This window comes from Kogia breviceps, chromosome 3 (genome assembly GCF_026419965.1).
Source record: "Kogia breviceps isolate mKogBre1 chromosome 3, mKogBre1 haplotype 1, whole genome shotgun sequence".
Taxonomy (NCBI): domain Eukaryota; kingdom Metazoa; phylum Chordata; class Mammalia; order Artiodactyla; family Physeteridae; genus Kogia; species Kogia breviceps.
In genome coordinates, this window is record NC_081312.1 from 58,208,482 (window position 1) to 58,235,956 (window position 27,475).

General features: G+C 33.3%; 1 protein-coding gene across 13 annotated transcripts in view; it reads right to left on the reverse strand.

Moving 5' to 3' along the window:
• LRFN5 (leucine rich repeat and fibronectin type III domain containing 5) overlaps nucleotides 1–27,475 on the reverse strand; it is a 264,529-nt gene that overhangs the window by 112,977 nt on the left and 124,077 nt on the right. For 7 of the 13 annotated variants that reach the window (XM_067028518.1, XM_067028512.1, XM_067028519.1 and 4 more), the window contains one exon: nucleotides 23,492–23,666. The exons of 4 other annotated variants lie outside the window; for them this stretch is intronic. The gene's annotated coding sequence lies outside the window, so the exon portion shown is untranslated. The remainder of the gene's footprint in view (nucleotides 1–23,491; nucleotides 23,667–27,475) is intronic. 2 more of the 13 variants (XM_067028521.1, XM_067028515.1) reach the window with 1 other exon arrangement.

Consider the following 27,475-nt stretch of genomic DNA (forward strand, 5'->3'; position numbering starts at 1 on the left):
ACCGGATAAGTGACCTGAAGGATAAAATAGTGGAAATAACTACTGCAGAGCAGAATAAAGAATGAAAAGAATTGAGGACAGTCTCAGAGACCTTGGGGACAACATTAAACACACTAAGATTCGAATCATAGGGGTCCCAGAAGAAGAAGAGAAAAGAAAAGGACTGAGAAAATATTTGCAGAGATTATAGTTGAAAGCTTCTCCAATATGGGAAAGGAAATAGTCCATCAAGTTCAAAAAGCCCAGAGAGTACAATACAGGATAAATCCAAGGAGAAACATGCCAAGACACATATTAATCAAACTATCAAAAATTAAATAAAAAGAAAAAATATTAAAAGCAGCAAAGGAAAAATAACAAATAACATACAAGGAAATCACCATAAGGTTCACAGATGATCTTTCAGGAGAAACTCTGCAAGTCAGAAGGGTGTGGCAACACATATTTAAGGTGATGAAAGAGAAATACCTACAGCAAAGATTACTCTATCCAGCAAGGATTTCATTCAGATTCGATGCATAAATTAAAAGCTTTACAGACAACAAAAGCTAAGAGAACTCAGCACAACCAAACCAGCTTTACAACAAATGCTAAAGGAACTTCTTTAGGCAGGAAACACAAGAGAAGGAAAAGACCTACAATAACAAACCCAAAACAGTTAAGAAAATGGGAATAGGAATATACATATCAATAATTACCTCAAATGTAAATGGATTAAATGCTCCAACCAAAAGACATAGACAGGCTGAATGGATACAAACACAAGACCCATACATATGCTGTCTACAGGAGAACCACTTCAGACCTAGGGACACATACAGACTGAAAGCGAGGGGATGGAAAATGATATACCATGCAAATGGAAATGGAAAGAAAGCTGGAGTAGCAATTCTCAAATCACAAGAAATTGACTTTAAAATAAAGACTATTACAAGAGACACAGGGGACACTACGCAACAATCAAGGGATCAATCCAAGAAGAAGATATAACAATTGTAAATATTAATGTACCCAACATAGGAGCACCTCAATACATAAGGCAAATGACAACAGCCATAGAAGGGGACATCTACAGTAACACAATCATAGTAACAGTAACACCCCACTTTCACCAATGGACAGGTCATCCAAAATGAAAATAAATAAGGAAACACAAGCTTTAAATGACACATTAAACATGATGGACTTAAATTGATATTTATAGGACATTCCATTCAAAAAAACCAAAATATACTTTCTTCTCAAGTGCTCATGGAACATTCTCCAGGTTAGATCATACCTTGGGGCACAAATTAAGCCTTGGTAAATTTAAGAAAATGGAAAACATATCAAGTATCTTTTCCAACCACAACACTATGAAACTACATCTCAATTACAAGAAAAAAAAAACTGTAAAAAATACAAACACATGGAGGCTAAACAATATGTTACTAAGTAACCAAGAGATCACTGAAGAAATCAAAGATGAAATCAAAAAACACCTAGAAACAAATGACAATGAAAATATGATGACCAAAGACCTATGGGATGCAGCAAAAGCCATTCTAAGAGGGAAGTTTATAGAAATAAAATCCTACCTCAAGAAACAAGAAAAATCTCAAATAAACAATCTAACTTTACACCTAAAGCAATTAGTGAAAGTAGACAATAAAACCCAAAGTTAGCAGAAGAAAGAAATCATAAAGGTCTGACCAGAAAAAAATGAAGAAGAAATGAAGGAAATGATAGCTAAGATTAATAAAACTAAAAGCTGGTTCTTTGAGAAGATAAATCATTAGCCTGACTCACCAAGAAAAATAGGGAGAAGACTCAAATCTACAGAATTAGGAATGAAAAAGGAGAAGTAACAACTGACACTGAAGAAATACAAAGGATCATGAGAGATTACTACAGGCAACTATATGCCAATAAAATGGACAACCTGGAAGAAATGGACAAATTCTTAGAAAAGCACGACTTACTCAGACTGAATCAGAAGAAATAGAAAATATAAACAGGCCAATCAAAAGCACTGAAATTGAAACGTCGATTGAAAATCTTGCAAGAAACAAAAGCCCGGGACCAGATTGCTTCACAGGTAGATTCTATCAAACATTTAGAGAAGAGCTAACACCTATTCTTCTCAAACTCTTCCAAAATATAGCAGAGGGTAGAGCACTCCTAAACTCATTCTATGAGGTCACCATCATCCTGATACCAAAACCAGACAAAAATGTCACAAAAAAAGAAAACTACAGGCCAATATCACTGATGAACACAGATGCAAAAATTCTCACCAAAATACTACCAAACAGACCTAACAGCACATTAAAAGGATCATACACCATGATCAAGTGGGTTTTACCCAAGGAATGCAAGGATTCTTCAATATATGCAAATCAATCAATGTGATACACCATATTAACAAATTGAAGGATAAAAACCATATGATCATCTCAATAGATGCAGAAATAGCTTTTAACAAAATTCAACTTTCATTAATTGTAAAAACTCTCCAGAAAGTAGGCATAGAGGGAACACTCTCAACATAATAAAGGCCATATATGACAAACCCACAGCCAACATCATTCTCATTGATGAAAAACTGAAACCAATTCCACTAAGATCAGGAAGAAGACAAGGATACCCACTCTCACCACTATTATTCAACATAGTTTTGGAAGTTTTACCCATAGCAATCAGAGAAGAAAAAGAAATAAAAGGCATCCAAATCGGAAAAGCAGTGAAACTGTCATGGTTTGCAGATGACATACTATACATGGAGAATCCTAAAGATGCTACCAGAAAACTAGAGCTAATCAATGAATTTGGTAAAGTAGCAGGATACAAAATTAATGCACAGAAATCTCTTGCATCCCTATACACTAATGATGAAAAATCTGAAATAGAAATTAAGGAAATGCTCCCATTTACCAGTGCCACAAAAAGAATAAAATACCTAGGAATAAACCTACCTAAGGAGACAAAAGACCTGTATGCAAAAAACTATAAGATACTGTTGAAAGAAATTAAAGATGATACAAAGAGATGGAGAGATATACCATGCCTTGGATTGGAAGAATCAACATTGTGAAAATGACTATAGTACCCAAAGCAATCTACAGATTCAATGCAATTCCTATCAAACTACCCATGGCATTTTTCACAGAACTAGAAGAAAACATTTTACAACTTGCTTGGATATACAAACATACCCAAATAGCCACAGTAATCTTGAGAAAGAAAAACAGAGCTGAAGGAATCAGGCTCCCTGACTTCAGACTATATTACAAAGCTACAGCTACATTAATCAAGATAGTATGGTACTGGCACAAAAACAGAAATATAGATCAATGGAACAGGATAGAAAGCCCAGAGATAAACCCATGAACATATGGTCACCTTATTTTGATAAAGAAGGCAAGAATATATAATGGAGAAAAGACAGCCTCTTCAGTAAGTGGTGCTGGGAATACTGGACAGCTACAGATAAAAGAATGAAATTAGAACACTTCCTAACACCATACACAAAGATAAACTCAAAATGTATTAGAGACCTAAATGTAAGGCCAGACACTATCAAACTCTTAGAGGAAAACATAGGCAGAACACTCTATGACATAAATCACAGCAAGATCCTTTTTGACCCACCTCCTAGAGAAATGGAAATAAAAACAAAAATAAACAAATGAGACCCAATGAAACTTAAAAGCTTTTGCACAGCAAAGGAAACCATAAACAAGACGAAAAGACAACCCTCAGAATGGGAGAAAATATTTGTAAATGAAGCAACTGACAATGGATTAATCTCCAAAATTTACAAACAGTTCATGCAGCTCAATATCAACAAAATAAACAACCCAGTCCAAAAATGGGCAGAAGACCTAAACAGACCTTTCTCCAAAGAACATACACAGATTGCCAACAAACACACGAAAGATGCTCAACATCACTAATCATTAGAGAAATGCAAATCAAAACTACAATGAGGGCTTCCCTGGTGGCGCAGTGGTTGAGAATCCGCCTGCCGATGCAGGAGACGCGGGTTCGTGCCCTGGTCCGGGAAGATCCCACATGCCGCGGAGCAACTAAGCCCGTGAGTCATGGCCGCTGAGCCTGTGCGTCCGGAGCCTGTGCTCCGCAACGGGAGAGGCCACAACAGTGAGAGGCCCGCATACCGCAAAAAAAAAAAAAAAAAACTACAATGAGGTATCACCTCACACCAGTCAGAATGGCCATCATCAAAAAATCTACAAACAATAAATGCTGGAGAGGGTGGGGAGAAAAGGGAACCCTCTTGCACTGTTGGTGGGAATGTATATTGATACATCCACTATGGAGAACAGTATGGAGGGTCCTTAAAAACTAAGAATAGAACTACTGTATGACCCAGCAATCCCACTACTGGGCATATACCCTGAGAAAACCACAATTCAAAGAGTCATATACCACAATGTTCACTGCAGCTCTATTTACAATCGCCAGGACATGGAAGCAACCTAAGTGTCCATCAACAGATGAATGGATAAAGAAGATGTGGCACATATATACAATGGCATATTACTCGGCCATAAAAAGAAACGAAGTTGAGTTATTTGTAGTGAGGTGGATGGACCTAGAGTCTGTCATACAGAGTGAAGTAAGTTAGAAAGAGAAAAATAAATACTGTATGCTAACACATATATATGGAATCTGAAAAAAATAATGGTTCTGATGTACCTAGGGGCAGGAGAGGAATAAAGACGCAGATATAGAGAATGGACTTGAGGACACAGGGAAGGGGAAGGGTAAGCTGGGATGAAGTGAGAGAGTAGCACTGACATATATACACTACCAGATGTAAAACTGATAGCTAGTGGGAAGCAGCTCCATAGCACAGGGAGATCAGCTCGTTACTTTGTGACCATCTAAAGAGGTGGGATAGGGATGGTAGGAGGCAGTCGCAAGAGAGAGGGGATATGGGGACATATGTATACATATGGCTGATTCACTTTGTTATACAGCAGAAACTAGCACCACATTGTAAAGCAATTATACTCCAATAAAGGTGTTAAAATTTTTTTTTGAAAATGCAAATGGCGATATTACACGTTCTCTATAAAAAGAGCTTACCGTTCAAAAGAAACTATTTTTATCAAAGATAAGTCCTGTCTCTGCGCTTATGAGAAGTGATTCTTAACTACTTGAGCCACATTTAGCCTTTCTGACTCACCTATTGCTGCGGGTGGGGTGGGGTGGTGGTGGGCAGCTGTGACACCAAAGAAACACTTGTGAAAGTCAGCCATGAGTCACAGCTCACTTGAAGACAGATTTATTCATAAGATTATAGAACACTTTTCTTTTTCCTCTTGTTAGCACCACAACAGAGGTCTAGTATAATAAAATTGGGTTACAGCTGATGTAGCTGTAAGACACAGACTTTCTGATGAGGAGTACTGAGAGAAGCCCGAAGTTATGAGGGGAGACAAAAACAAAGACTCCAAAAGAATCTGAAGCCTCTGGCACCCACAGCTACAGCGAATACTAAACAAATTCATCTCTAGCCAGATGAATATAAATCCTCACATTAAAGTCCCACTTATTTCAGGTCCTATTATGCAATGCAACATATCTGATGTTTAATAAAAACTTACAAGATATGGCAAAAAGTAGGAAAAACACAGACTGAAGAAACAAAGCAGGCATCCGAACATGACTCAGATATAACTCATATATTGTAGTTATCAGAGAGAGAATTTAAAATAACTATGTTGACCTAATCAAACTTCTAAGCTTTTGCACAGCAAAGAAAATCATAAACAAAATGAAAAGACAACTTATGGACTGGGAGAAAATATTTGCAGATAATGCGACTGGCAAAGGCTTAATTTCCAAAATATACAAACAGCTCCTACAATTCAATAAGAAAACAACAAACAACCCAATCAAAAAATGGGCAGAAGACCTAAATAGACATTTGTCCAAAGAAGACATACAGATGGCCAACAAACACATGAAAAGACATTCATCATCACTAATTACAGAAGAAATGCAAATCAAAACTACAATGAGGTATCACCTCACATCAGTTAGAATGGCCATCATTAAAAAGTCTGCAAATAACAAATGCTTAACAGAGTGTGGAGAAAAGGGAACTCTCCTACACTATTGATGGGAACGTAAATTGGTGCAGCCACTATGAAAAACAGTATGGAGGGTCCTCAAGAAACTAAAACATAGAGTCACCATATGATTCAGCAATCCCACTTCTGGGCATATACCCAGACAACACTCTAATCCCAAAAGATACCTGCACCACTGTGTTCATAGCAGCACTATTTACAATAGTCCAGACATGGAAACAAACTAAATGCCCATCAACAGATGAACAGATAAAGAAGGTGTGGTACATATTTATATACAATGGAATATTACTCAGCCATAAAAGGACAAAATAATGCCATTTACAGCAACTTGAATGGACCTAGAGATTATCATACTAAGTGAAGTAAGTCAGAAAGAGAAATAACTAATACCATTTGATATCATTTATATGTGGAATCTAAAATATGACACAAATGAACATATCTACAAAACAAAAACAAACTCACAGATATAGAAAACAGACTTGTGGTTGCCAAGGGGGAGGGCTGGGGAGGGAAGGACTGGGAGTTTGAGATTAGCAGATGCAAACTATTCCATATAGGATGGATAAGCAACAAGGTCCTACTGTATAGCACAGGGAAGTATATTCAATATCTTGTGATAAACCATAATGGAAAAGAGTATAAAAAAGAATATATATGTATAACTGAGTCACTTTGCTGTACAGCAGAAATTAACACAACATTGTAAATCAACTATACTTCAATAAAAAAATAAAAATAAAATAACTATGTTTAATTTGTTAACAGTTGCAAAGGAAAAGGTAGACAACATGCAAGAACAGATGAATAAGGTAAGTAGAGAGTTGACAACTCTAAGAATGAATCAAAAAAGAAATGTTAGAAATGAAAAACAATATAACAGCAAAAAATGTCCTTAGCAGACTCATGAGTACACTGAACGTAGTCAAGGAAAGAAACAGTAAGCTTCAAGGTATGTCAATAGAAATGTCCCAGACTGAACTACAAGTAAAAAAAGAATGAAAAAAAGAAAAGAAACAGAATATTCAAGAACTGCGGGACAATTTCAAAGGATGAAACACACACAACTGTAAAATCCAAGGAGAAGAAAGAGATAATGAAGCAGGAGAAATATTTGAAATAATCCTGGCCAAGACATCTCTAAAATTAAAGACAAACACCAAACTACAGGTCCAGGAAGGTAAGAAAATTCCACACAGAACAAATACCAAAAAATCTACACTTAGGCATATCATATTCACACTGCAGTAAACCAAGTATAAAGGAAAAATCTTGAAAGAAACCAGAGGGTAAATGTCACCTTAATTATAGAAGATTAAGTCTAAGGACTGTGTCGGGCTTCCCATCAGAAAAGATGTAACAAAAAGAAAGTGAACTAAAATGTATAAGTATTGAAAAAAAAACCAACAACAACAAAACTAAGATTCTATATCCAGAAACATTTTCCTTCAAAAGTAAAGGAGAAAAAAATATTTTCTCAGACAAAATAAAAAGTGAGGAAATTCACCAGAAGCAGATGTGCCCTGCAAGAAATTTTAAAAGAAGTTCTTCAGGGAGAAAGAAGGTGATATAAGTCAGAAACTTAGATCAACATAAAGAAGAGTAGCAGAGAAGGAAAAAAATGAAGGTGAAATATTTTTCTTATGCTTAATTGATTTAAAAGATAACTATTTGTTCAATATAATAATATTAATAATGTTTTACATGAATATAACACATGGTTAAGTGAAATGAATGGTAACAACATTATAAGGGATGGGAGGGAGAAATTGGGAATGGTCTCAGTTATGTATATACTTGTGAACTAGTGCAGTGTTATTTAAAAGTGGACTTAAAGGTAAATGTATACTGCAAATGCTCGAGCAGCCACTAAAAACATCTTAAAAACTAGTAAAATTAATACAGCGGAGAAAGTGGAATCATATAAAATGTTCAATTAAAATCTTTGAGAGGGCAGAAAAATAGGAGTGGTTAAGAAAGTAAAAAGAACAAGTTCAATAAATAAAAAAACTTAAAATATGGTAGAAATTAATCCAATGAATGCAATAATCATTTTAAACATGAATGGTCCAAGTAAAAGACAGAGATTGTCAGATTCAGTTATAAAAAAAGACTTAACTGTATGTTTTCTACAAGAAACTTTAAATATATAGACACACTGATTAAAAGTAAAGGGATGGAGAGAGATCATATTAACACTAATCCAAAAAAAGCTGACATAGTTATATTAATTTCAGACAAAGCTGACTTCAGAACAGATTTCTAGGGACAGGAAGGGCATTACTTAATGACAAAAGGGTAAACTGTTCAAGAAGACATAACAATCCATAAAATGTATCCACCTAACAACAGAGAATCAAAAGATATGAGGCAAAACTGACAGAATTGCAAGGAGAAACAGACAATCCCACTATTATAGTTGGAGAGGTTAATGCTTCTCTTTTAGTAATTGATAGATCCTGCAGGCAAATAGTTAGTAAGGACATAGTTTGAATAGCACTATCAATCAACTTGAAATAATTGACATTTATAGAGTACTTCATCCAACAGCAGAATACGCATTCTTCTCAAGCTCATATGGAACAATCACCAAGACAGACCACATTCTGGGCATAAAGCATACCTTAACAAATGTAAGAAGATAGAAAATGTACAGAATATGTTATCAAGTAACAATTAAAATAAATGTTATTAAATCAGTAACAGAAAGCTGAAAAAATATAAAAATATTTAGAGATGAAGTGATATACTTCTAAATAACTCATAGGTCAAAGAAGTTTCAAGAGAATTTAGAAATATTTTGAACTAAATGCATATAAAAATACAAATTATTGAAAACTGGGATGTAGCAAAAGCACTGCTTATTGGGAAATTTATAACATGGAACACATATGTTAGGAAAAAAGATATAAAATCAATAATTTAAGCTTTTACCTTTGGAGCCTAGAGAAAGATGAGGCATATTAAACTAAAGTAAACAGAAGAAAATAAATCATAAAAATTTGAGGAAAAAGCAATTAAATGGAAAGCAGGAAAACAAAAGAGCAAATCAATATAACCTAGATCTGGTTTTATGAAGAAATCAATAAAATTGATAAACTTCAACCAGGGTAACCAAGAAGAAAAAGAGAGAAGATACTAATTACTGATATCAGAAATAAGGCTATCGTTACTGATGTCTGATTTAACAAACATTAAAAAAGATAATAAGAGAATATTAAGAACAACTCTACATCCACAAATTTGATAATTTACATGCAATGAACCAATTCCTTGAAAGATACTAACTACCAAAACTCACACCAGTAGAGTAGATAATCAGAATAAGTCTCTATTTCCTAATGACACTGAATGAACAATTAACAATTTTATGAAAAAGAAAGCACCTGGCCCAGTCTGTCTCAATGGTGAATTCTACCAAACACTTAAAGGGAAATGGTACTGATTCTATACAAACTCTTCCAGAAAATAGAAGCAGAGGTAACATTCCTTAACTTATTCCATGTGGCCACCATGACCCTAATACCAAAACCAGATAAAGACACTGCAAGAATGGAAAACTACAGACCAAAAGTTCTCCTTAATGTAAATATGAGTCCTTTAAAAAATTAGCAAATTGAATCCAATGATAAAGATTATACATAATTAACAAATGACTATTATTCTTGTCATGCAAGGCTAATTCAAAAATTAAAAATCAGTGTTCCATCGCACAAACAAGCTAATAAAAAAAAAGCGTACATCAAATTGATGCAGAAAAAGCATTTGGAAAAATCCTACACCTTTTCATGAGAAAAATTCTCAACTAACTAAGAATAAAGGAGAACTTCCTCAACTTGGAAATGAACTTCTACAAAATGCCTACAGCTAATATCTTACTTAATGGTGTGAAACTGGATGTTTTCCCTCCAAGACTGGGAACAATGCAAGGATGTTTCCTTTCACAATTCCTATACAGCAAGATACTGGAAATCCTAGCTAGTGCAATAAGACATAAACAGGAAATAAAAGTTATGAAGATTGAGAAGTAAAAATAAAACTGCTTTGTTCACAGAAACTTAATTGTTTACATGAAAAGTCCCAGAGAACTGACAAAAAAAACCTCCTGGAATTAATGTGAGTATAAATCTAATAAAATATATACAGGATATTTAGGTAGAAATCAGTGCATGTGTATAATAATGTACTTTATCTGCAGTAGTCTTAAAATCAAAAAAAGAAGAAATAAATAAATTTTAATGTATTAATACAACAGATCACTTCTATAACAATGAAGATCTATATACAACTGAAATATATCTCAAAAAGCATAATATAAAGCAAAAGACACAAGATACAAATGGCAAGTACAGTATTAATCCATTTCTACATAGTTCAAAAACTGACAAAACCATCTATATATGTTATGGAAGCATACATAGGAAGTAAAACTAAAAAAAAAAACAAAACCAAAGAAGTTATTATATAGCTTAGATCATGATACAGTTGTCAGCTTAGTAAAGAAGAATAACATTTTAGATAGAAGCAGAGAAGGACAATGACAATGTTCTATTTTGTGAACTGAGTGATAGTCTCACTGTTATTCACACTGTAGTTATTCATTAAAATGTACATACGTTTTATGAACCTTTCTGTATTAAATGTTGCAATAAAATTAGAATACATTTTTCAGTAAAATATTAAACCATGATGATAATAACCATAACAACAACAACCAGTCAATGGGAGTAAACAGCAGTATAGAGGCCAATGATAATCAAAGAAATAAACTGGAAGATGGACAAAAAAGAGATTTATCTGTAAAAGAGTAAAACAGCCCCAAATGAACTTTAAGTATTTAAGTTATACCTTAGAAGAAGTTAAGCCAGTTTCTTCCATTAATTGTCTGTGAAGCTCAGATATATTAAAAATCTTCTCTTGGTCCCTAATCCTTCAATTTTAAAGGAAGAAAGCCATGCTCTTTTAAAATTCTATTTAATTATGTGAATATCTGCTGAATTTCCTACTGATTTCTAGATTCTGACTAAGAATCAGATTGATCATACTATTTCCAGCTAATATAAAGATTTTATATTTAAATATGCCAAAATCAAGCTTTCTGGGAGAGTGCAGAGACAAGGTCATGATTCTGGGACTGGAGAAAACAAATATTAACAAATCTTGAGGGAGTCAAACATGATTCTATTCTCCCCCAAAAAAAGGAACCCATGAAATTTCTTAATGGCATTTTAATGTTGAGTACAATGTAAATTAGGAAAAAAAAAATAGAAGCTGACTTAAGGTTTGATGAGCTCCATTATCATGATCCATTAAAATCTAAAACTGACTACCACAATAGAAACTTCATAATGTTCATTATCAAGAAAATGATGAAAAGGAAAATTGTGCTTCCTTAGTTTGTAAAAGTGCATGTACCCTAAATTGGTACTTACCATAAAATTACTTAGTGCAAACATCATACACTATGACAAAACATGAAAAACAGTACTCTTAAAGGAGAGAAAATATAAGAATGGCCATGATCACCATTTGCATTCACCGTTATAAGAGATCCTAACCTGTTCAATTAGATAATGGAAATATAAGGGAAATTTTAATAATGCTATTTTATAGAAATTATCAATAAAATTATATAATTTCAAGAACTACAAACTACTAAAGCCAATAAGAATTCAGCAAAATTGCCTAGAAAATATGATTAAAAAGCAACATTACTATACAGACACCATCAGCTGAAAATGTAACGTTTTAAAAGTCCATTCGCAAAAGCACAAAATCTTGTAAAGAAATAAAAGAGAAATGCAAGACATATAAGGAGAAATGTATAAAACCTTATTATAGGACCTGTAAAATATGATATATATATATTAAAAAATTGAAAAAATATTTCTTCCCAAACTAAAATAAAAATTATTAGAGTAAATGTGATTCCAGTAAAATTTACATGATTTTTCATCAAACTTCTCTATGTCCAAAATTGAAACAGAAGGATGAAGAATAAAGAGCCAACATTGGCCAAGGCAAGTGTGAAGGAGGAATGAAAGGAGTGGATTCATTCATCCTACAATCTATCAAGACATAAGCAGAATAATTAGATTACAGCATGGTATTTGTGCAAGGATGATGAATAGAACAATAAAATAAAAGAGAAAATAAAAAAATACATCTATGCATATATGAAAGCTCTGTGAATGGCAGAGTTAGAGTTTCAATTCAATAGGGAAAGGATAAATTATTCAATAAAAAACAATATCAGGACAGTTGGTTACCAGCATGGAAAAAATAAAATAGAACTCCAAATATAATATAATTTCTATACTATCTAAAGAAATGTAAAGATACTTAAAAAATAGTAAAATACATAGAAAAATATCTTTATTTCTTCAATAGCAGAGAACAATAGCTTAAACAATGTTAAAAAAACCCACAAAGCACACACATATATATCAAACCAAAAGAAACAATTGATAATTTTACCACATTAAAATGAAAACTTTTTATCTGGGTAAGGAGTTCCTGAGATAATCCCTTTTCTAGAGCTTGGGGTCCTTTGTGCATATCTCTCTTTGTAAAAATGATTTACTTCCTTTGGTCACTGCACTGTCCCTTAAAATTAAAGACTGAAACTATTAAATATTTTTAAAAGCTGATGAAACTTGATGACATTAAAGTATGTTGAATTAAGGCATGCATACTGTGTGTGAAATGTTAAATGTGTCACTAGCACTTATATTTAAAAACTACCTCTGGGTTACTAGTGTAGGTAAGCCCCAGAATTCTCAGAGACCTACACTAAATAAGATCCAGGAATATTCTCAGCTGATACCATAAAAGAGGGTGCTTAATGACCATCTCTCCAGTACAGTCTGAGGCAACATAATCTCATCCAGTTCACCACTATTTTACTGGTAGATCCTCTGATGGAAGTGCCATTTCCCTTGAGGATGGGAAAGGGTAACGTTTCCTTGGGCATCTGAAAGCTGCAGGAATAATTTCACAACTCTCACTCTCCTTTGACTTTAGTGTATGCAAACCACTTCTGAATGGTAATAAATATTAGCTATATACCTCCCTCTTAAGCTCTTCTAAGTGCCAAGGTTCAGATGCAGACATTGAAGCATGCCTGCTTATGACTCACCTTGTGAGGCTGCATCTGATTTAGGAAGGAAAAATCTTATTCCTGCCTCAACCCCTGAACCTAGAATATTAGTCCTTAATGAATACAGTGTAACATTATGAAAGTGAAAACACTAGCCATAGATTATAGGCAATATGTGTGTGACCCAAAAAATCCATGGACGACTGTAATGCAAAATATATTTTTAAAAACTACTACAATCTGGTAAGAAAACACACCCTAATATAAAGATTAGCAAAGGGTTTCACCAAAAAGAAAATCTGAAAGGCCAATAAACTCTTGCACAGATTTTCAATCTTACTAATATACCAAATAATTTCAAGTTAATATAAGAATGAGAAAGCAACCCATATCAAATATGGCAATTCCAGAGTAATAGACACAGTAATATTTCATAATATCTAAGGAATTTATTTAAAACCTGAAACATGGAAGAAAGTTCAACAATGAAACTACTGAAATGTTTATACTGTTTTTTTTTTTTTATTAAGACTTTACTTTTTAATAGCAATTTAAGGTTCACAGCAAAACTGAGGAAAAGATAGAGATTTTTCATATACTTACTATTCCCTGCCTCCACACATGTATAGACTCCCCTATTACTAATATCCTCAACTAGAGTGGGACATTTGCTACAATTGATTAACATAAAGTTGACACATCATTATCACTCCAAATCCATAGTCTACATTATTGTTCACTCTTGGTGTTTTACATTCTCTGGGTTTGGACAAATATATAATGACATGTATCCATCATTATGGTATCAGACAGAGTATTTTCACTGCCTTAAAAATCCTCTGTGCTCTGTCTATGCACCTCCTACCCCCAAACACATAGCAACCACTGATCTTTTTTACTGTTTTCATAGTTTTGTTTCCAGAATATCATGTAGTTGTAATCATGCAGTGTGTAGCCTTTTCAGATTGGCTTCTTTCTTTAGTAATAGGCATCTGTCAATTATTAATAAAACTACTATACAAATCCATGTGTAGTTTTTTTGTGTGGATGTAAGTTTTTAGCTCTTTTGGGTAAATAGAAAAGGAGCATGACTGCTGGATCATATGGTAAGAGTATGTTTAGTTTTGTAAGGAACAGGCGAACTGTCTTCCAAAGTGGCTGTACCATCTTGCATTCCCACTAGCAGTGAATGAAAGTTCCTGATGCTCCAAAACCTTGCCAGCTTTGGTGTTGTCAGTGTTCCAGATTTTGGGCTTTCTAATAGGTGTGAAGTAGCAACTCACTGTTGTTTTAATTTGCATTTTTCTTATGACATATGATGTAGAACATTTTTTCACCATCTGTATATCTCCTTTGGTGAGGTACCTGTTAAGGTCTTTGGCTCATTTCCTAAATATGTTGTGTTTTCACTGTTGAGTTTTAAGAGTTCATTGTGTATTTTGGACAACAGTCCTTTATCAGATGTATCTTTTGAAAATATTTTCTCCCAGTCTGTAGCTGGTGCTCTCATTCTCTTGACTTTGCCTTTCAAAGAGAAGGTTTTTTTTGTTTGTTTCTTTTTTTGAAGAAACCCAGCTTATCAATTATTTCATTTGTGGATTGTTTCTTAGGTGTTGTATATAAAAAGGCATCACCATACCTAATGTTATCTAGGTTTTCTCCTATATTATCTTCTAGGATTTATAGTATTGTATATTACATTTAGGTCTCTGATCCATTTTGAGTTAACTTTTGTGAAGGTTGTAAGGTCTGTGTCTAGATTCATTTTTTTGCTTGTGTATGTCCAGTTGTTCTATCACCATTTGTTGAAGAGTCTGTCTGCTCCATTGTATTGCCTTTGCTCCTTTGTCAAAGATCAGTTGACTATACTTATGGGGGTCTATTTCTGGGCTCTCTATTCTGTTTGCCTGTCCACTGACTTATTTGCCTATTCTTTCACTAATACTACACTTTCTTGAACACTGAAGCTTTACAGTAAAACTTGAAATTGGGTATCATCAGTCCTCCAACTTTGCTCTTCTTTAATATTGTGTTGGTTATTCTAGGTCTTTTGCCTCTCCACATAAATGTTAGAATCAGTTTATGAATATCCACAAAATAACTTGTTGGGATTTTGATTGGGATTGCATTGAATCTATAGATCTAGTTGGCAAGTAATGGCATCCTGACAATATTGAGTCCTCCCCTCCATGAACATGGAATATCTACTTTTTTAGTTGTATGTTTATACTGTTTTTATGTTTTACTTGCATGATATCCTTTTATATGCTCTGGAATTTACAATTTTTGAATCACTTAAATTATTAAATTACATAGTTGTTTTTGTGATACAAGATAATTTGTATAAATGTAATCAAACATTATGAGGTTTATTCTTGTTTTCAATTTTTTAGTAAACTTCTATTTATTCAGAATGATTACGAAATGCTGGTTAATTTACATTCTAGTGAAATGAAAATTCCTATACATCCTAAGCAAAGATTACTAATTTGCAAGGAATTGCAGCATATCAAAACACACCTAATATGAAAAAGAGAAATAAGATAAAAATCTCTATAACTAACCATTCCTCATAAAGATTTCTAGTGCCTTGGAATTGTCATTCTTATTATTTTTAATGTATTTGATCTGTGTATTTTTAAAGTAAATCCCTGAAATTTGTTACCTCTCATACGAGTATCTTGTATAAAAGTGCATTGCAAAATGTATAAATAAGTGGTCTTTTGGTTTATTTGGAGTAGGTTAAATAAGAGTTTCTCATATAGTAGTACATCTTATAGACTAGAGTTACTGTTTTCTTAATATCTAGACTTATTTCTGAAGGTGACTCAAGAAATAGCCTGTGAAACAAAAGCATAAAAAAATCTATTTGAGAAAAACACCTGCCTGAGTCTAGAGCACAGACTTGATAATTTCTGAGGTTTGGAATATATGTGAACAAAATATTACCTGTCACATGGATATCATGTGGCAAAAATAATGATAAGGATACTAACAAGACTGGGTAAGGATAAGTTAGACTTAATGACTGCTAGATTCTTACTTGACATTTTCTTAAATATCTTCCTTATTTATCATTACTTTTCATAATGGAACAGTATAGATCTCTTTTCATAAATACCCTTGCACAACTGTATGAGGAGTCATATATATGGATTTTGTCCCCAAGTACTAGAAATCAGGAATACCACCATGAAACTACCAATAAAATGTAGCAAAGCATTGCTGAAGAGGTTTAAAGAATCTCTCTATACCTTTAATAAAAGTTGCTTGTATGTTATGATGAATAGAGGACAAATCCAAGAAGTGATTCAGATGTTGGATGTCTGCCAGGCTCACTATTATGTCACTCATTCCTGGATACCAGTTTCCAGACTGAGGATATTTACATATAACTGCATCAATAAAATCCATGAATGACATAGGCCCATTCATTATCACTGTAATTGTTACATATAGAGTCATTCTTTAATTAAATCTGATCTAAAATTTTGAGATTCTACCATTTCATTTCAAGACGCATATAAGAAATATTGAAAAGTACTTCAAAATATAACCCTGATAAAATGAAAACATTTTATTAAATTACATATAAAATGTTTTGTCAGAATTTCCTTTTCAGTCCTCTCCTTTGAGTAGAGAATTCTTATTACAGAAAAGTGTATCTTTCTGTCTCTTTAAAAATAATGAATGCATGTTTTCAATTGTGGATTATTTCTGTGTTAGAATCATTATTGTAGTAGGTATTGAAATAATCTAAAAGGCACTCACTTGCCTGTAACAGAACTCTATCTTCAAGACATAAAAATGTAAGCAGGTATTAAAAGGTAATTTGTTTTCTAGATATTAAACAGTATGTTAAGGCTTCAGGATTTAGCATACTAATCCATATTTGCATGCAAGTGATCAAAAAGAAAGCCAGATTCTTATTACGGATTTAGAATTGCCTGACATTGAGAAAAACAGACACCTTAAAACAAAAGTTGCTTTTACCTCAGCAACAGAGCTTTTGCCTCAGTTGCCAAATCTTATGTGCCTGATCTTTTACCATAAAAATACACAGAAAATGTATTTTATGTCAAGTAAGTTATACCTTTAACATTCCTAATAGTTCATTAATTAATTAAACAAATGAGATCAAGCTACCATCCTGCAAGGTCACAGTCATCATCCATCCAGCTTTATATATGTAACCAGGGGTGATGGAAGAGGTTATCATAAACATCACCTCCTGCTTGTCTGCGTCCCCAATGGTGTGCTTTATTTATCCCCTCTAGGTGATAAAATATCTTTAGCACCACTGATGCTCTTAAACATTCTAGGTATCAAATACTTTTGTGTCAAAACCATATTATCTAAGTTAAGTGTATTATCTGAGTTAGCAGTTTTCAAAATCAAGTCTCTAGGTTTTCTTATAATTATTAATGTTTTCAGCTGGTAATGATATGTCTCTGAAGTCCCTGATTTTTACACATCTTTCCATGTAGTTCTAAGTATACATTTCACTATTTCCTCCCTTCATATTACGTCATTAGCAATATTAAGTTAGTGTTTATGACCCATATAGCACACACATTTTCTCACAGTCTGTCAGTTTCTTCCCATGGTAAATCATGAATTTTTTGCTAAAAGAAGTCTTTGTACTGCCATTTTTTTTCCTTTTCTGTAAAGTCTCCCACACACTGTTGAATATTGATGGAGAGATGCCTCGGTTTACCCAGAGAATTCCAAATCTGACACATGTTAAAATACTCCTAGTGCAGAGCACAGTGATATAAGGGAGGTGAACTGCATAGTCAGTGGAACAGGATGCTCATCACAATGAACTGGGTAAGGTTGGGTCCATACAAAGTGGATTTTTTCCAATGGGTTTCATAGCCAATGCTCTGCAATTAAGATTGTTGCCGTGGATCTAATGTCAGTTGCCAGGAGTACTCTCCACATGACATCAATTTCTTCTGGTCCTAAATGTAAAGTAATCATTATCTCCTAAAGCAAAGCATTTATTCAGACCTCTTCCCAGGACTCCTCACAGTAAGAGCTGTAGTGTCAGCAACTCACAGGGCCAACACTAACAGTAGGCAGAGAGTGCAGAGGCTTTTCTAAATCAAATATTGCCAGCTAAGACATTTTAAATTTTGGTGTCAGTACTTAAGGGCTTTAGGGAGAACTTGCATTATCTCTCTAGCTTCTGGAATTTTTACCTAAATGAGACAACACATCAGCACATTAACAACAGTCCAAGGTTGAAACTTATCTCTGAAGCCCAGACAAAATCTACTTCTGGTAAGAATTACATTGGCATAATCTCAGATGCAAGTAAGCTCTTTTTACACTGAACATGACTATGTGTAGCTTTTCATCACTATTTATCTTTTGCTAGTTCTTTCTGCATTGTAATAGTCTTAGCTCTCCTACTGATTTATAATTATTTTTAGACAAAAATTTCAGTCGGATTCATTTGTACCTGCTTCATAACAGCAAGGACAGGGTCTTGATCCATCACTTATTAAAAAACAAGACCCTGAAGAATGATGCTGAGACTAAAAAGATGAGAGGGTGGCAGGATAAGGGCACTGAAAATTCAGACACCTGCTGTGAATGGTGAGCGTGCAGTAAATTGGGGTCAATCTCTGACCAAAAAAATGCAAAAACAAATGAAGAGATCTAATAGTTGATACTTAAAAATTTTGTTCCAATTGATGTCCTTGGAATCTTTCTTTTCTAAAATAAAAGCAAAAGAATGCTCATGTTTTACATGATAGAGGGAAGCTTCCTGTATTTTACCGACCAATGCCTTGGATTTGACACTCATATTTAAACATTTGAACATTCATATTTAACACCGTTATTAGTATAGAAGTAAAATAAGTTTATGCCACTACTTGCAATGCTATTAGTTCTGGAAATAAAGAGGTCTGACTCTTGTCAGGTGAATCAGAGTTTCAGGAACTTTATAATAAATGTCATGACAGTTTTAAGGAAAACTGTCTCAATAAGTCACTAAAGAAAGGCAAACAACAAAATAACAATAACAAAAAACCCAAGTTGGCAGAAAGGCAAAATTTAAGTACTAATTTTCCAGTAACAGTTCCTGTCTGTTATAATTTTCTCTCCCTGATACTCCAGTGATTTTTTTTTTTCAGATCTCAGGGACTTTTCTCTCTTAAAACACACATACACACACACACACACACACACACACACACACACACACACACACACACACACACACACGGGGCGGCGGGGGATGGGGGGGAATTCTATGCCTGTGTTCACAGTGCCTAAAGGAAAAGAAGGGTCACAATGTTGAGCAAAACGGACATCGATTGTGACCTTATAGTGCTTTCCATCTGGAAGGGATGTCGGTATTAGTCAGACAACTGTACAAAGAGACATAACATGTTAATGAATTACAGTTATATGGTGCTATGAGACCATATAGTTGGGTTGGCCAAAAAGTTCATTTGGGTTTTTCCATAAGATGTTACAGAAAAACCTAAACAAACTTTTTGGCCAACCCAATAATAAAAGGATGATCTCATCAGGCGGAGCAAGAAAAGCTTCCTTCAAGAAGCAACTACTGTGTTCATATACTAGGCAAAAAGGAGATGGGAGTGGTGATTTGCTTAGGGAGAAGCAACCATGTACAAAGACCTCACTGGAGGTCACATGACAGGAAAGAGGAACTGAAAGGCCTCTGCATCTAGAACACAGGGAAAGATGAGTTGGAGGCATTTAAAAAAGTGCTAACCCATGGGAGTGTGGTAAGCCAGGAGAAGAAACTTGGTGAATGTTCTAAGGGGAATGGTCTTTAGAGAGGTGTGTCACCTCAGTTTTGCATTTGTTAAAGCTCTCTATGGAGAGCAAACAGAATAGATGTATCAGTGGGTGTGAGCAGATAATTCAGGAGGCCTCTGGAGTAGTCCAGGGTAGAAATTATGGTAGTTGGGACCAAGGTACTGATGGTCCCAAATGAAGACAAGTGGATGAATTTAAGAAAAAAATTTGGTAGGGAAATATGACCAGATTAGGTGACCAAATTGTGGAATGAAGGAGAGGGGTGAAAAGAGGATTCTTGTTTTTTCTGGTACATGATGATGTCATTTACTGAGCTCAAATCCATCAAAAGAGTGTATTTGTAGAGATGGCCAAGAGCTTAGTTTGCAACATGTTAGATTAAGGCACTTAGGTGATTACGTATATCAATTTGGAATTAACTGGCACTACGTACAGAAGTGAGAGCCATTAGCAAGTTTGCTTTCTTTGAGAAATTTTTTATTCTCCCTTCTTTTAAAATGAGCACTGCATGATATAACATGTTTACTCTCTGCTCTACCTGTCAGGATTATTGAACCTAATTCATGTAACCACTTTAGCATATTACTTTGTCCTATCAATAACACTAATTCTCTATGTTTTTGTGGCTCAAGAATCTGGAATGATTTCAAGTATATATATATATATATACCTAAAGCTATTAAGCATTAAAAAAAAACTGGTTGAGAGTATATTCAAATTTTTAAAGCTACCTCATAGAAATAATATAATAATCAAGTAAATTAATGTTTATTAAAAATTACTAGAAAGTGTCAAATGATTATAAGTTGGTCATTATTATGATGAGGGGCTAAGACACTGTCAATAAATGTTATCAGATTTGGTAATTTACAAGTCTTAAGTGTACGGGAATTTTTTTCAGAAAAATAAAAAGTGTTTTAAATATTATATATTTAATGTCATTAAGGATACCTTAATATTTAGAAGACATACTAGCCTTGTAGAGTTATTATTGCTGTTATGTGTATAGTAAACAATCTTTAGATAAATATATACATACCTATATATTTACACAGGCATGCACATTTCCTATTCAGATATTACTGTTTTTTCTTTAAATTTATCTGTGCTTTAGCTAAACAAGGACAGCAGAAACAGACAGAAGTACTACTTACTGGCCAAGACTAACTGAAGATGCCACAATGAGAAAAATAACCATCATAGCAACCACCACCATCTCAACTGTCCTGTACTAATAACAAACAGGCATTCCATTCCCACATTATTTTACTACTTCTCCATTCATATTTTTTGCTTCCACTAAGAAAGTTCCCAGTATTCCATTTCATTTTTTAAAGGGATTTTAATGGATGTGCTATGAATTTTCAATGAGCTATTTGAAATTTGAGGAAGCTAATTAGGAATGTATTTACTTTCTCTTTTCGAACGTGATTAATTCCATGCAAGACTTTCAGCCTAATGTTACTCCAAAGATAAAAATTAAAAGGGAAAAGGAGGCTCTACTTTTACAGACTAATGGACTGGTAATTAAAAAAATTGAATTAAGCATTAACTCAGAAGAGTCCTTTTCAATATATAAATTATTTCTGTTTAGCCTTCTATTGCCAGGTTAATTAAGTAAATCCTCTGGCCTTGATTATAGCCATTAGCAAATGAAAATGTAGTTGAATTCACTAAGTATTGTGATTTACACTAGGGAATCTATGTCAGTAAATATATCTCCTTGGCTAACAGCTTTCATAAAGTCAGATGTTTATTTAGAAAAAGAAAAATAAATAATGTTTCCCTTATCTGTGGAAAACAAAAAATCATTAATTATCTAATTAATTGTTTGGGCAGATAAACTCTCTGGGATTTCTTGTGACATTGTCTTTAAGAAATAAACCCAATACATTCCACATCTTCATAATGTGTAATCACCTCAGGCTCAGAGATGATCCTCAATTTCTTTAAGAAAAGTAAAAGGTAGAAAAGTTAGAATGTCTTCCTCAAGTTGTTTCATTTAATAAAAAGCTCAAGGAAAAAAAGTCATGAAAACAATTCTTAAGATAAATGAATAAATAATGTACGAAAGGAGCACAAAGTAATAAAATATACATAGAAAAAAACCTACACTAAAATAATGATTTATAATCTATCTTTTGCATACTCAGACTCATCATTTTATGCTACAGTTATAATGAATTAACCTCAATATAACCTAATACATCCTTTTGTTTATGTCTTAAAAGTAGTCCTTCTATAGTACTTTGAGTACACTAGCAACGATATACTGGCTGCCTGTTTTAAATCTTATACAACGTCGCACCCTGATTCATAAATAAATTCTTAACAACAGTCTCTATGTTCCCTTAAGGACACAGACTTGTCTGTTGCGGTCATTTTAAGCTGTAATATATTGCAAAATAAAACTAAGCTTATTAAGTATCTCCTACCCATTCCCTTCAAGGAAATTTCAATTCCTAAGCACCTAATTACTGAGAGACAATCTAGGCTATATCAAACTTCTGCTCCCTATACAAATGTACGCATAATCATTTTCTGTGTGGTCACTTTGTGATACAAATATACCCTTAACAGCAGCAAGGGATGCTTTTATCAAGTGTTTGGGGGAAGAAGGAAAAAAATAAACATGTCAAGGTTAAACCAAATAAACTAGAAAAATGGCAAAATGATAGAATCTTATACATGGACCAGGAAAGTCTAAACTTTACCAAATAAATTGTCTTTATTTTTTAAATCCTGAGAATATAATCATGTAATTGATGTGTTTACCTGATTTATCCAGTAATTAGAAAGCCAAAAGATAAACAAGTAGCTGGGAATTTGGTTTTGGGTAGTACACATTATGTTATATAATTTGTAATATGGCCCTCTTTTTTCATTTTATTATCATACATGTGATTTCCTTTTTCCTTAGTTTTTCCGTATGCATATTTATAGGCTGCCATAACTCTCCTTCAATGACACAGAGAACATATCATTCAGTAAATCAACCAATCAGGAAAAGTGCTATTTCTAGCACCAGTCCCTTACCCTCCATGTAGCACTAGAGATCACAGGCCTGGAAAGAGTACTCGATTTTTAAGAATCAAAAAACCAGGGATTTTATTCCATCTTCATAACTCGTAAGCTAAGCAACTTTGATAAAATGCTTGGTCATTCTGAATCTGTTTATTCATGTGCAAACATTATTATTTTAATCTCTCCCTTGTGTAAGCCTCAAGGCTGCAAATATGAGTCATGATAACACAGGTGAAATAATCTCAAAAAAATCTGCAGATTCCATAAATATATAGGTTAGCGACATACAATGTGGTAGAATTTGTATTTTCAGAAAGACAGGACTCAAAAAATAAATGAAATAATCAGTGATGAATAATTCTGGTTTTTAATTTGTATATTAATTTGCAAGATTTCTATTTAGCCTCCCCTAAGAGTTTTCGAACCCACTGGCCAATGATCAAACCGAACGCAAGCAACTTACTTCTGGAGTCTGAAGAGTTCCTCACTGCTGAGAAGGAGTCAGCACTCGGCCTGGCTGCTGCTGAAGACGGACAGAGTGAAAGCATCTCCAAAGTTGATTCTGAGGATGGTGACAGAAGTAAGGTGCTCAGCTACTACATATCTTCCCAACACCTGGCAGAATGGTTACAGGGACTCTTCAAAGGAGACAAGCACAAAAAAAGTATATAAAATATGCTTATGAAGTATCTTTGAAAAATATAGTTGCTGTTAACTGTGTGATCGATTTCAAACTCTATCAGGAATATCACTAAACAGAATTTAAATAGATTTGCATAATAAGGCTTTCCAGTGGAATGTGCAATATGCTCTGATTCCAATAGATATGTCAGCAGTCTGCTTTTCATTTTTGGAAATTTTCTTATCTCATAATTGAAAACAGTTTAAACAATCAAAAGATATATCATAGTTCAATTTTCTTTGTATTTTAATTAATTCAACTTGTAGGCTAATGTTAAACAAATTGCGTAAGTCAACAAATACTAATCATCACCTACTAAGAACCAGAAACTTGACGCTGGGGATACAGCAGTGAATGAATCGCATTAGTTTTGCCCTCATGGAGTTAACAGTTTTGTCATGTTGCCTGTTTTTTCTTAAATAGGGAAAATCCATTTATGTCAACCCATATGTCTAGGGAAAAAATACAGATGTGCCATTTATATTTTAACTTCAAGTCAGCAGATTGCTGATTTCTACCTTTCTGAGGGTTCCATGTCAATTTAAATAATAATCGACCTAGCTCTATCAGACACAATATTTAACTTTCTTTCCCCTAAGATGTATATAATAGTACCAACTGATATTCAATCACTGTCATTTTTAATGTAGAAACAGGCTGTTTTAAAAAATGTTCTTGAAATGAATAAAAGCATTTTGATTTTACTTTGGCTATGACTTATTTATCTGCAGAGGCAAACATGAGGAGTGATACAATTCCAAAGGGTAAGAATAAAAAACAGACAGAAGATGACACAAGGATGACTCAGGTTTCATTTATTGTTACTACTATCTCCATTTGTGAAGATGTATGAATGGTCTTATAAAGCCAGAATTTAAGAGGGTGATTACATTGTCCTGACATACCCAATAATTAGGACTTTATTCAAAAAGAAAGTTAAACTATTGCTAAATTAATACGGAATTTATTCCAAAATGCTAAAAATCAATACACAGATAAATAGTAAATTTGAATAAAAGTACATTACATTTATTTATTTCAAGTTATTCTTATGAATCTGTGAACCAATCCTATCTTTAAAATTTATATTTATCATGAAAGATGTTATTATAAAATTATAGAATAAATCAGACACAACCCTCCCACACAGATATAAATCAATCATATGCCAAACATCTGAGATAGCTATTGTCTGCCTTTTCACTTATTTCCTTCCATGAATATTTTAAACTGAATTTTACATTTATATATACATGGTAAAAATATAAGAAATCCAAAAGTAAAAGTAAATCACCCTTTAAAGCAAGATATATCCCCCTCAGAAAGAACGAATTTCACGTTTCAGAACATACTCTCAGAAATATTTCATGCATATATAAGTGTGTATGCATGTGTAGATTTTTATACTTACATAAGAATATTGTATGCTGTTTTGTCCTATTCCTTTCATTTAATATATCATAGAGATTATTCAATTTCTACCTTCTATCATCAACACCATCCATTCTATCAGTCAATATCTATCATATGAATACAACATAATCTGCTCATAATATGTCCCAATTGAAAATTATCATTTCCAGGATTTTCTTATTATAAAAATAGTATAACCAACATCCATGTACCTATGCACATATGTGATTCAATAATATATTAAATTCCTGGTATAAGTATAATAAGTTCTTAGAACTAAAATGTTTAAGCCAAAAAAACCTCAATTGTTTTTGAAACTCTGATCATTTTCCCTTCTCTGTAGTAACAAGGTAGTATTTACTACTACAGCAAGAATAAATGTGAATTTATAATTATGCTTTATATTAGTGCATTAGTACTTCCAATTATTATGCTAACCAAAAGGAAAAAAAAGGATTGATGATCAAGTGTATTTCTATCTTCATTTTAACATGAAAAGCATAGAAACTAATACAATCCCATTTAATTGAAATTCCCCAGAGAAAGTTCTTTATATGTATGGTTACATAATTTATTAATGATAACATTTTTCTTTTGTTATACTGTCTTTTATCAAGAAATTACGATGTGCTAGCTACAAAAAAAAAAATGTGTTATCCAAATCAATTCTCCCAGGAATCAAATGAGATAAATATATATTCATATACATGCTATACAAAATAAAGCAGGGATAGAGCTAGTACCTGGCAAAGCTGGAGGTTTCATCAGGGCCATCTCACTCCAAATCAATGCTCTTATATCTCATAATGTAAGTGAGGATTTCAGAAAACCATTACAGATTCTATAGTAAACAAACCCAAAAACGGTGCTTTTGTGTTGTTTTTTTTTTGGTCCATGTATTTTGTTTGGCAAGCACAATGCCGAAAACAAGAGTTTTTAGATTGGGATTCTAATAAAGCAATTTTCCCGTGTGATCTCATAAAGATTTCCTTTTCTTCATGACAGTATGTTGAAATAAAACATCATATAAGAAATTCTGATTAATTCCTTAGTTCCAACTTGTTGCTATGTTGGCCTTCTTCCACAGTCTTAGAAAATTTGTCAACTGTTACTATTTACGTACATGTATTCCCAAGAAATACGGTTCTCCCTCTAACAATTATCTTAGTTGTCAATAAACTCTGAAAAAACTCAGGAAACATGAGTTCTTTGTTTGGCAAAACTCTGGAAGTTATTAAGGAATATATTTTAGACAACTGAGAATCATGACCCCTTCCAGTTCCTAATAGTACTTTCTTCTCCTCTATAATGACTGTCCATCAGTTGTCTAAACATGTATTTTAATTTGAATCTCACTATTGGCAAAGGCAGAACTTTAAAGTCTTTATGAACCTGGGTTGGAATCATTACTATGATAGTATTCCTCAGTTTCCTCTTTTAAAATGAAAAAAAGCAATAGTATAAAAAGTTGTAATTGTTTCAAAGCATAGTATATCTGAAAGTACCAGTTGTGGTGCTTTATTCACTGTAGGGCATTAAATAATTTTGTTTCCCTCAGGAACTTCTTCCTAAGTCTGCCCTAAGTTTTAACCCATTGAACACTAAGGAAACCCTTGAAGTATTTGAAGATAACAGTAACATAATCTTAAGTATTCCTTTCAGTATAAAGATCCAGAGTTTGAACAATTATGAATCCACCCAATGGCATAATTACTGATCTTTCTCCACCTTATCTCTAATAGTGCAAAATAACATGAGGGAGGTGTTTTACATTAGTCCTTAATTATATTTACCTTGTGTTGAAAATGATTAAAAATTAAACATTTAGTCATCCAGGTGCTTGATCTACATGAAGCAAAAAGTCAGATGTTTGGATATACGTGAACAAATGGATCATATGGTTTCACTACAATTCATTTAATCACATATTTAATAATCATATATTGCTTGACATCATATGGCCATGATCTTTAGTGCACTACTCCAAAAATGAGGGTACAACGTAAGAAATGCTATTTTATTAAGACAAATAGCTTGAAAAAATGGACCTGAAACGTAAAATAAAACAGGAAATCACCTCACATAAATGTTTTAAATGCATAAATATTCAGAAGGATTCAGATAAATACTATTACTAAAGCAAGCTTGCCTCATCAGCAGCACTGCTAAACCTAATTTAAAAATTAAATTAGAGACACTGATTGAATATGGAAATGCATTTGTGTTATTGGATAAAAGTGTTGTATCATGTACTTAGCTATGGGAAAATGTTTACAAATTATTATACACGGCCAGGATCATATGATAAATAAATTAATGTACCACTAGAGCATTTATTCCTTAATGTAAATG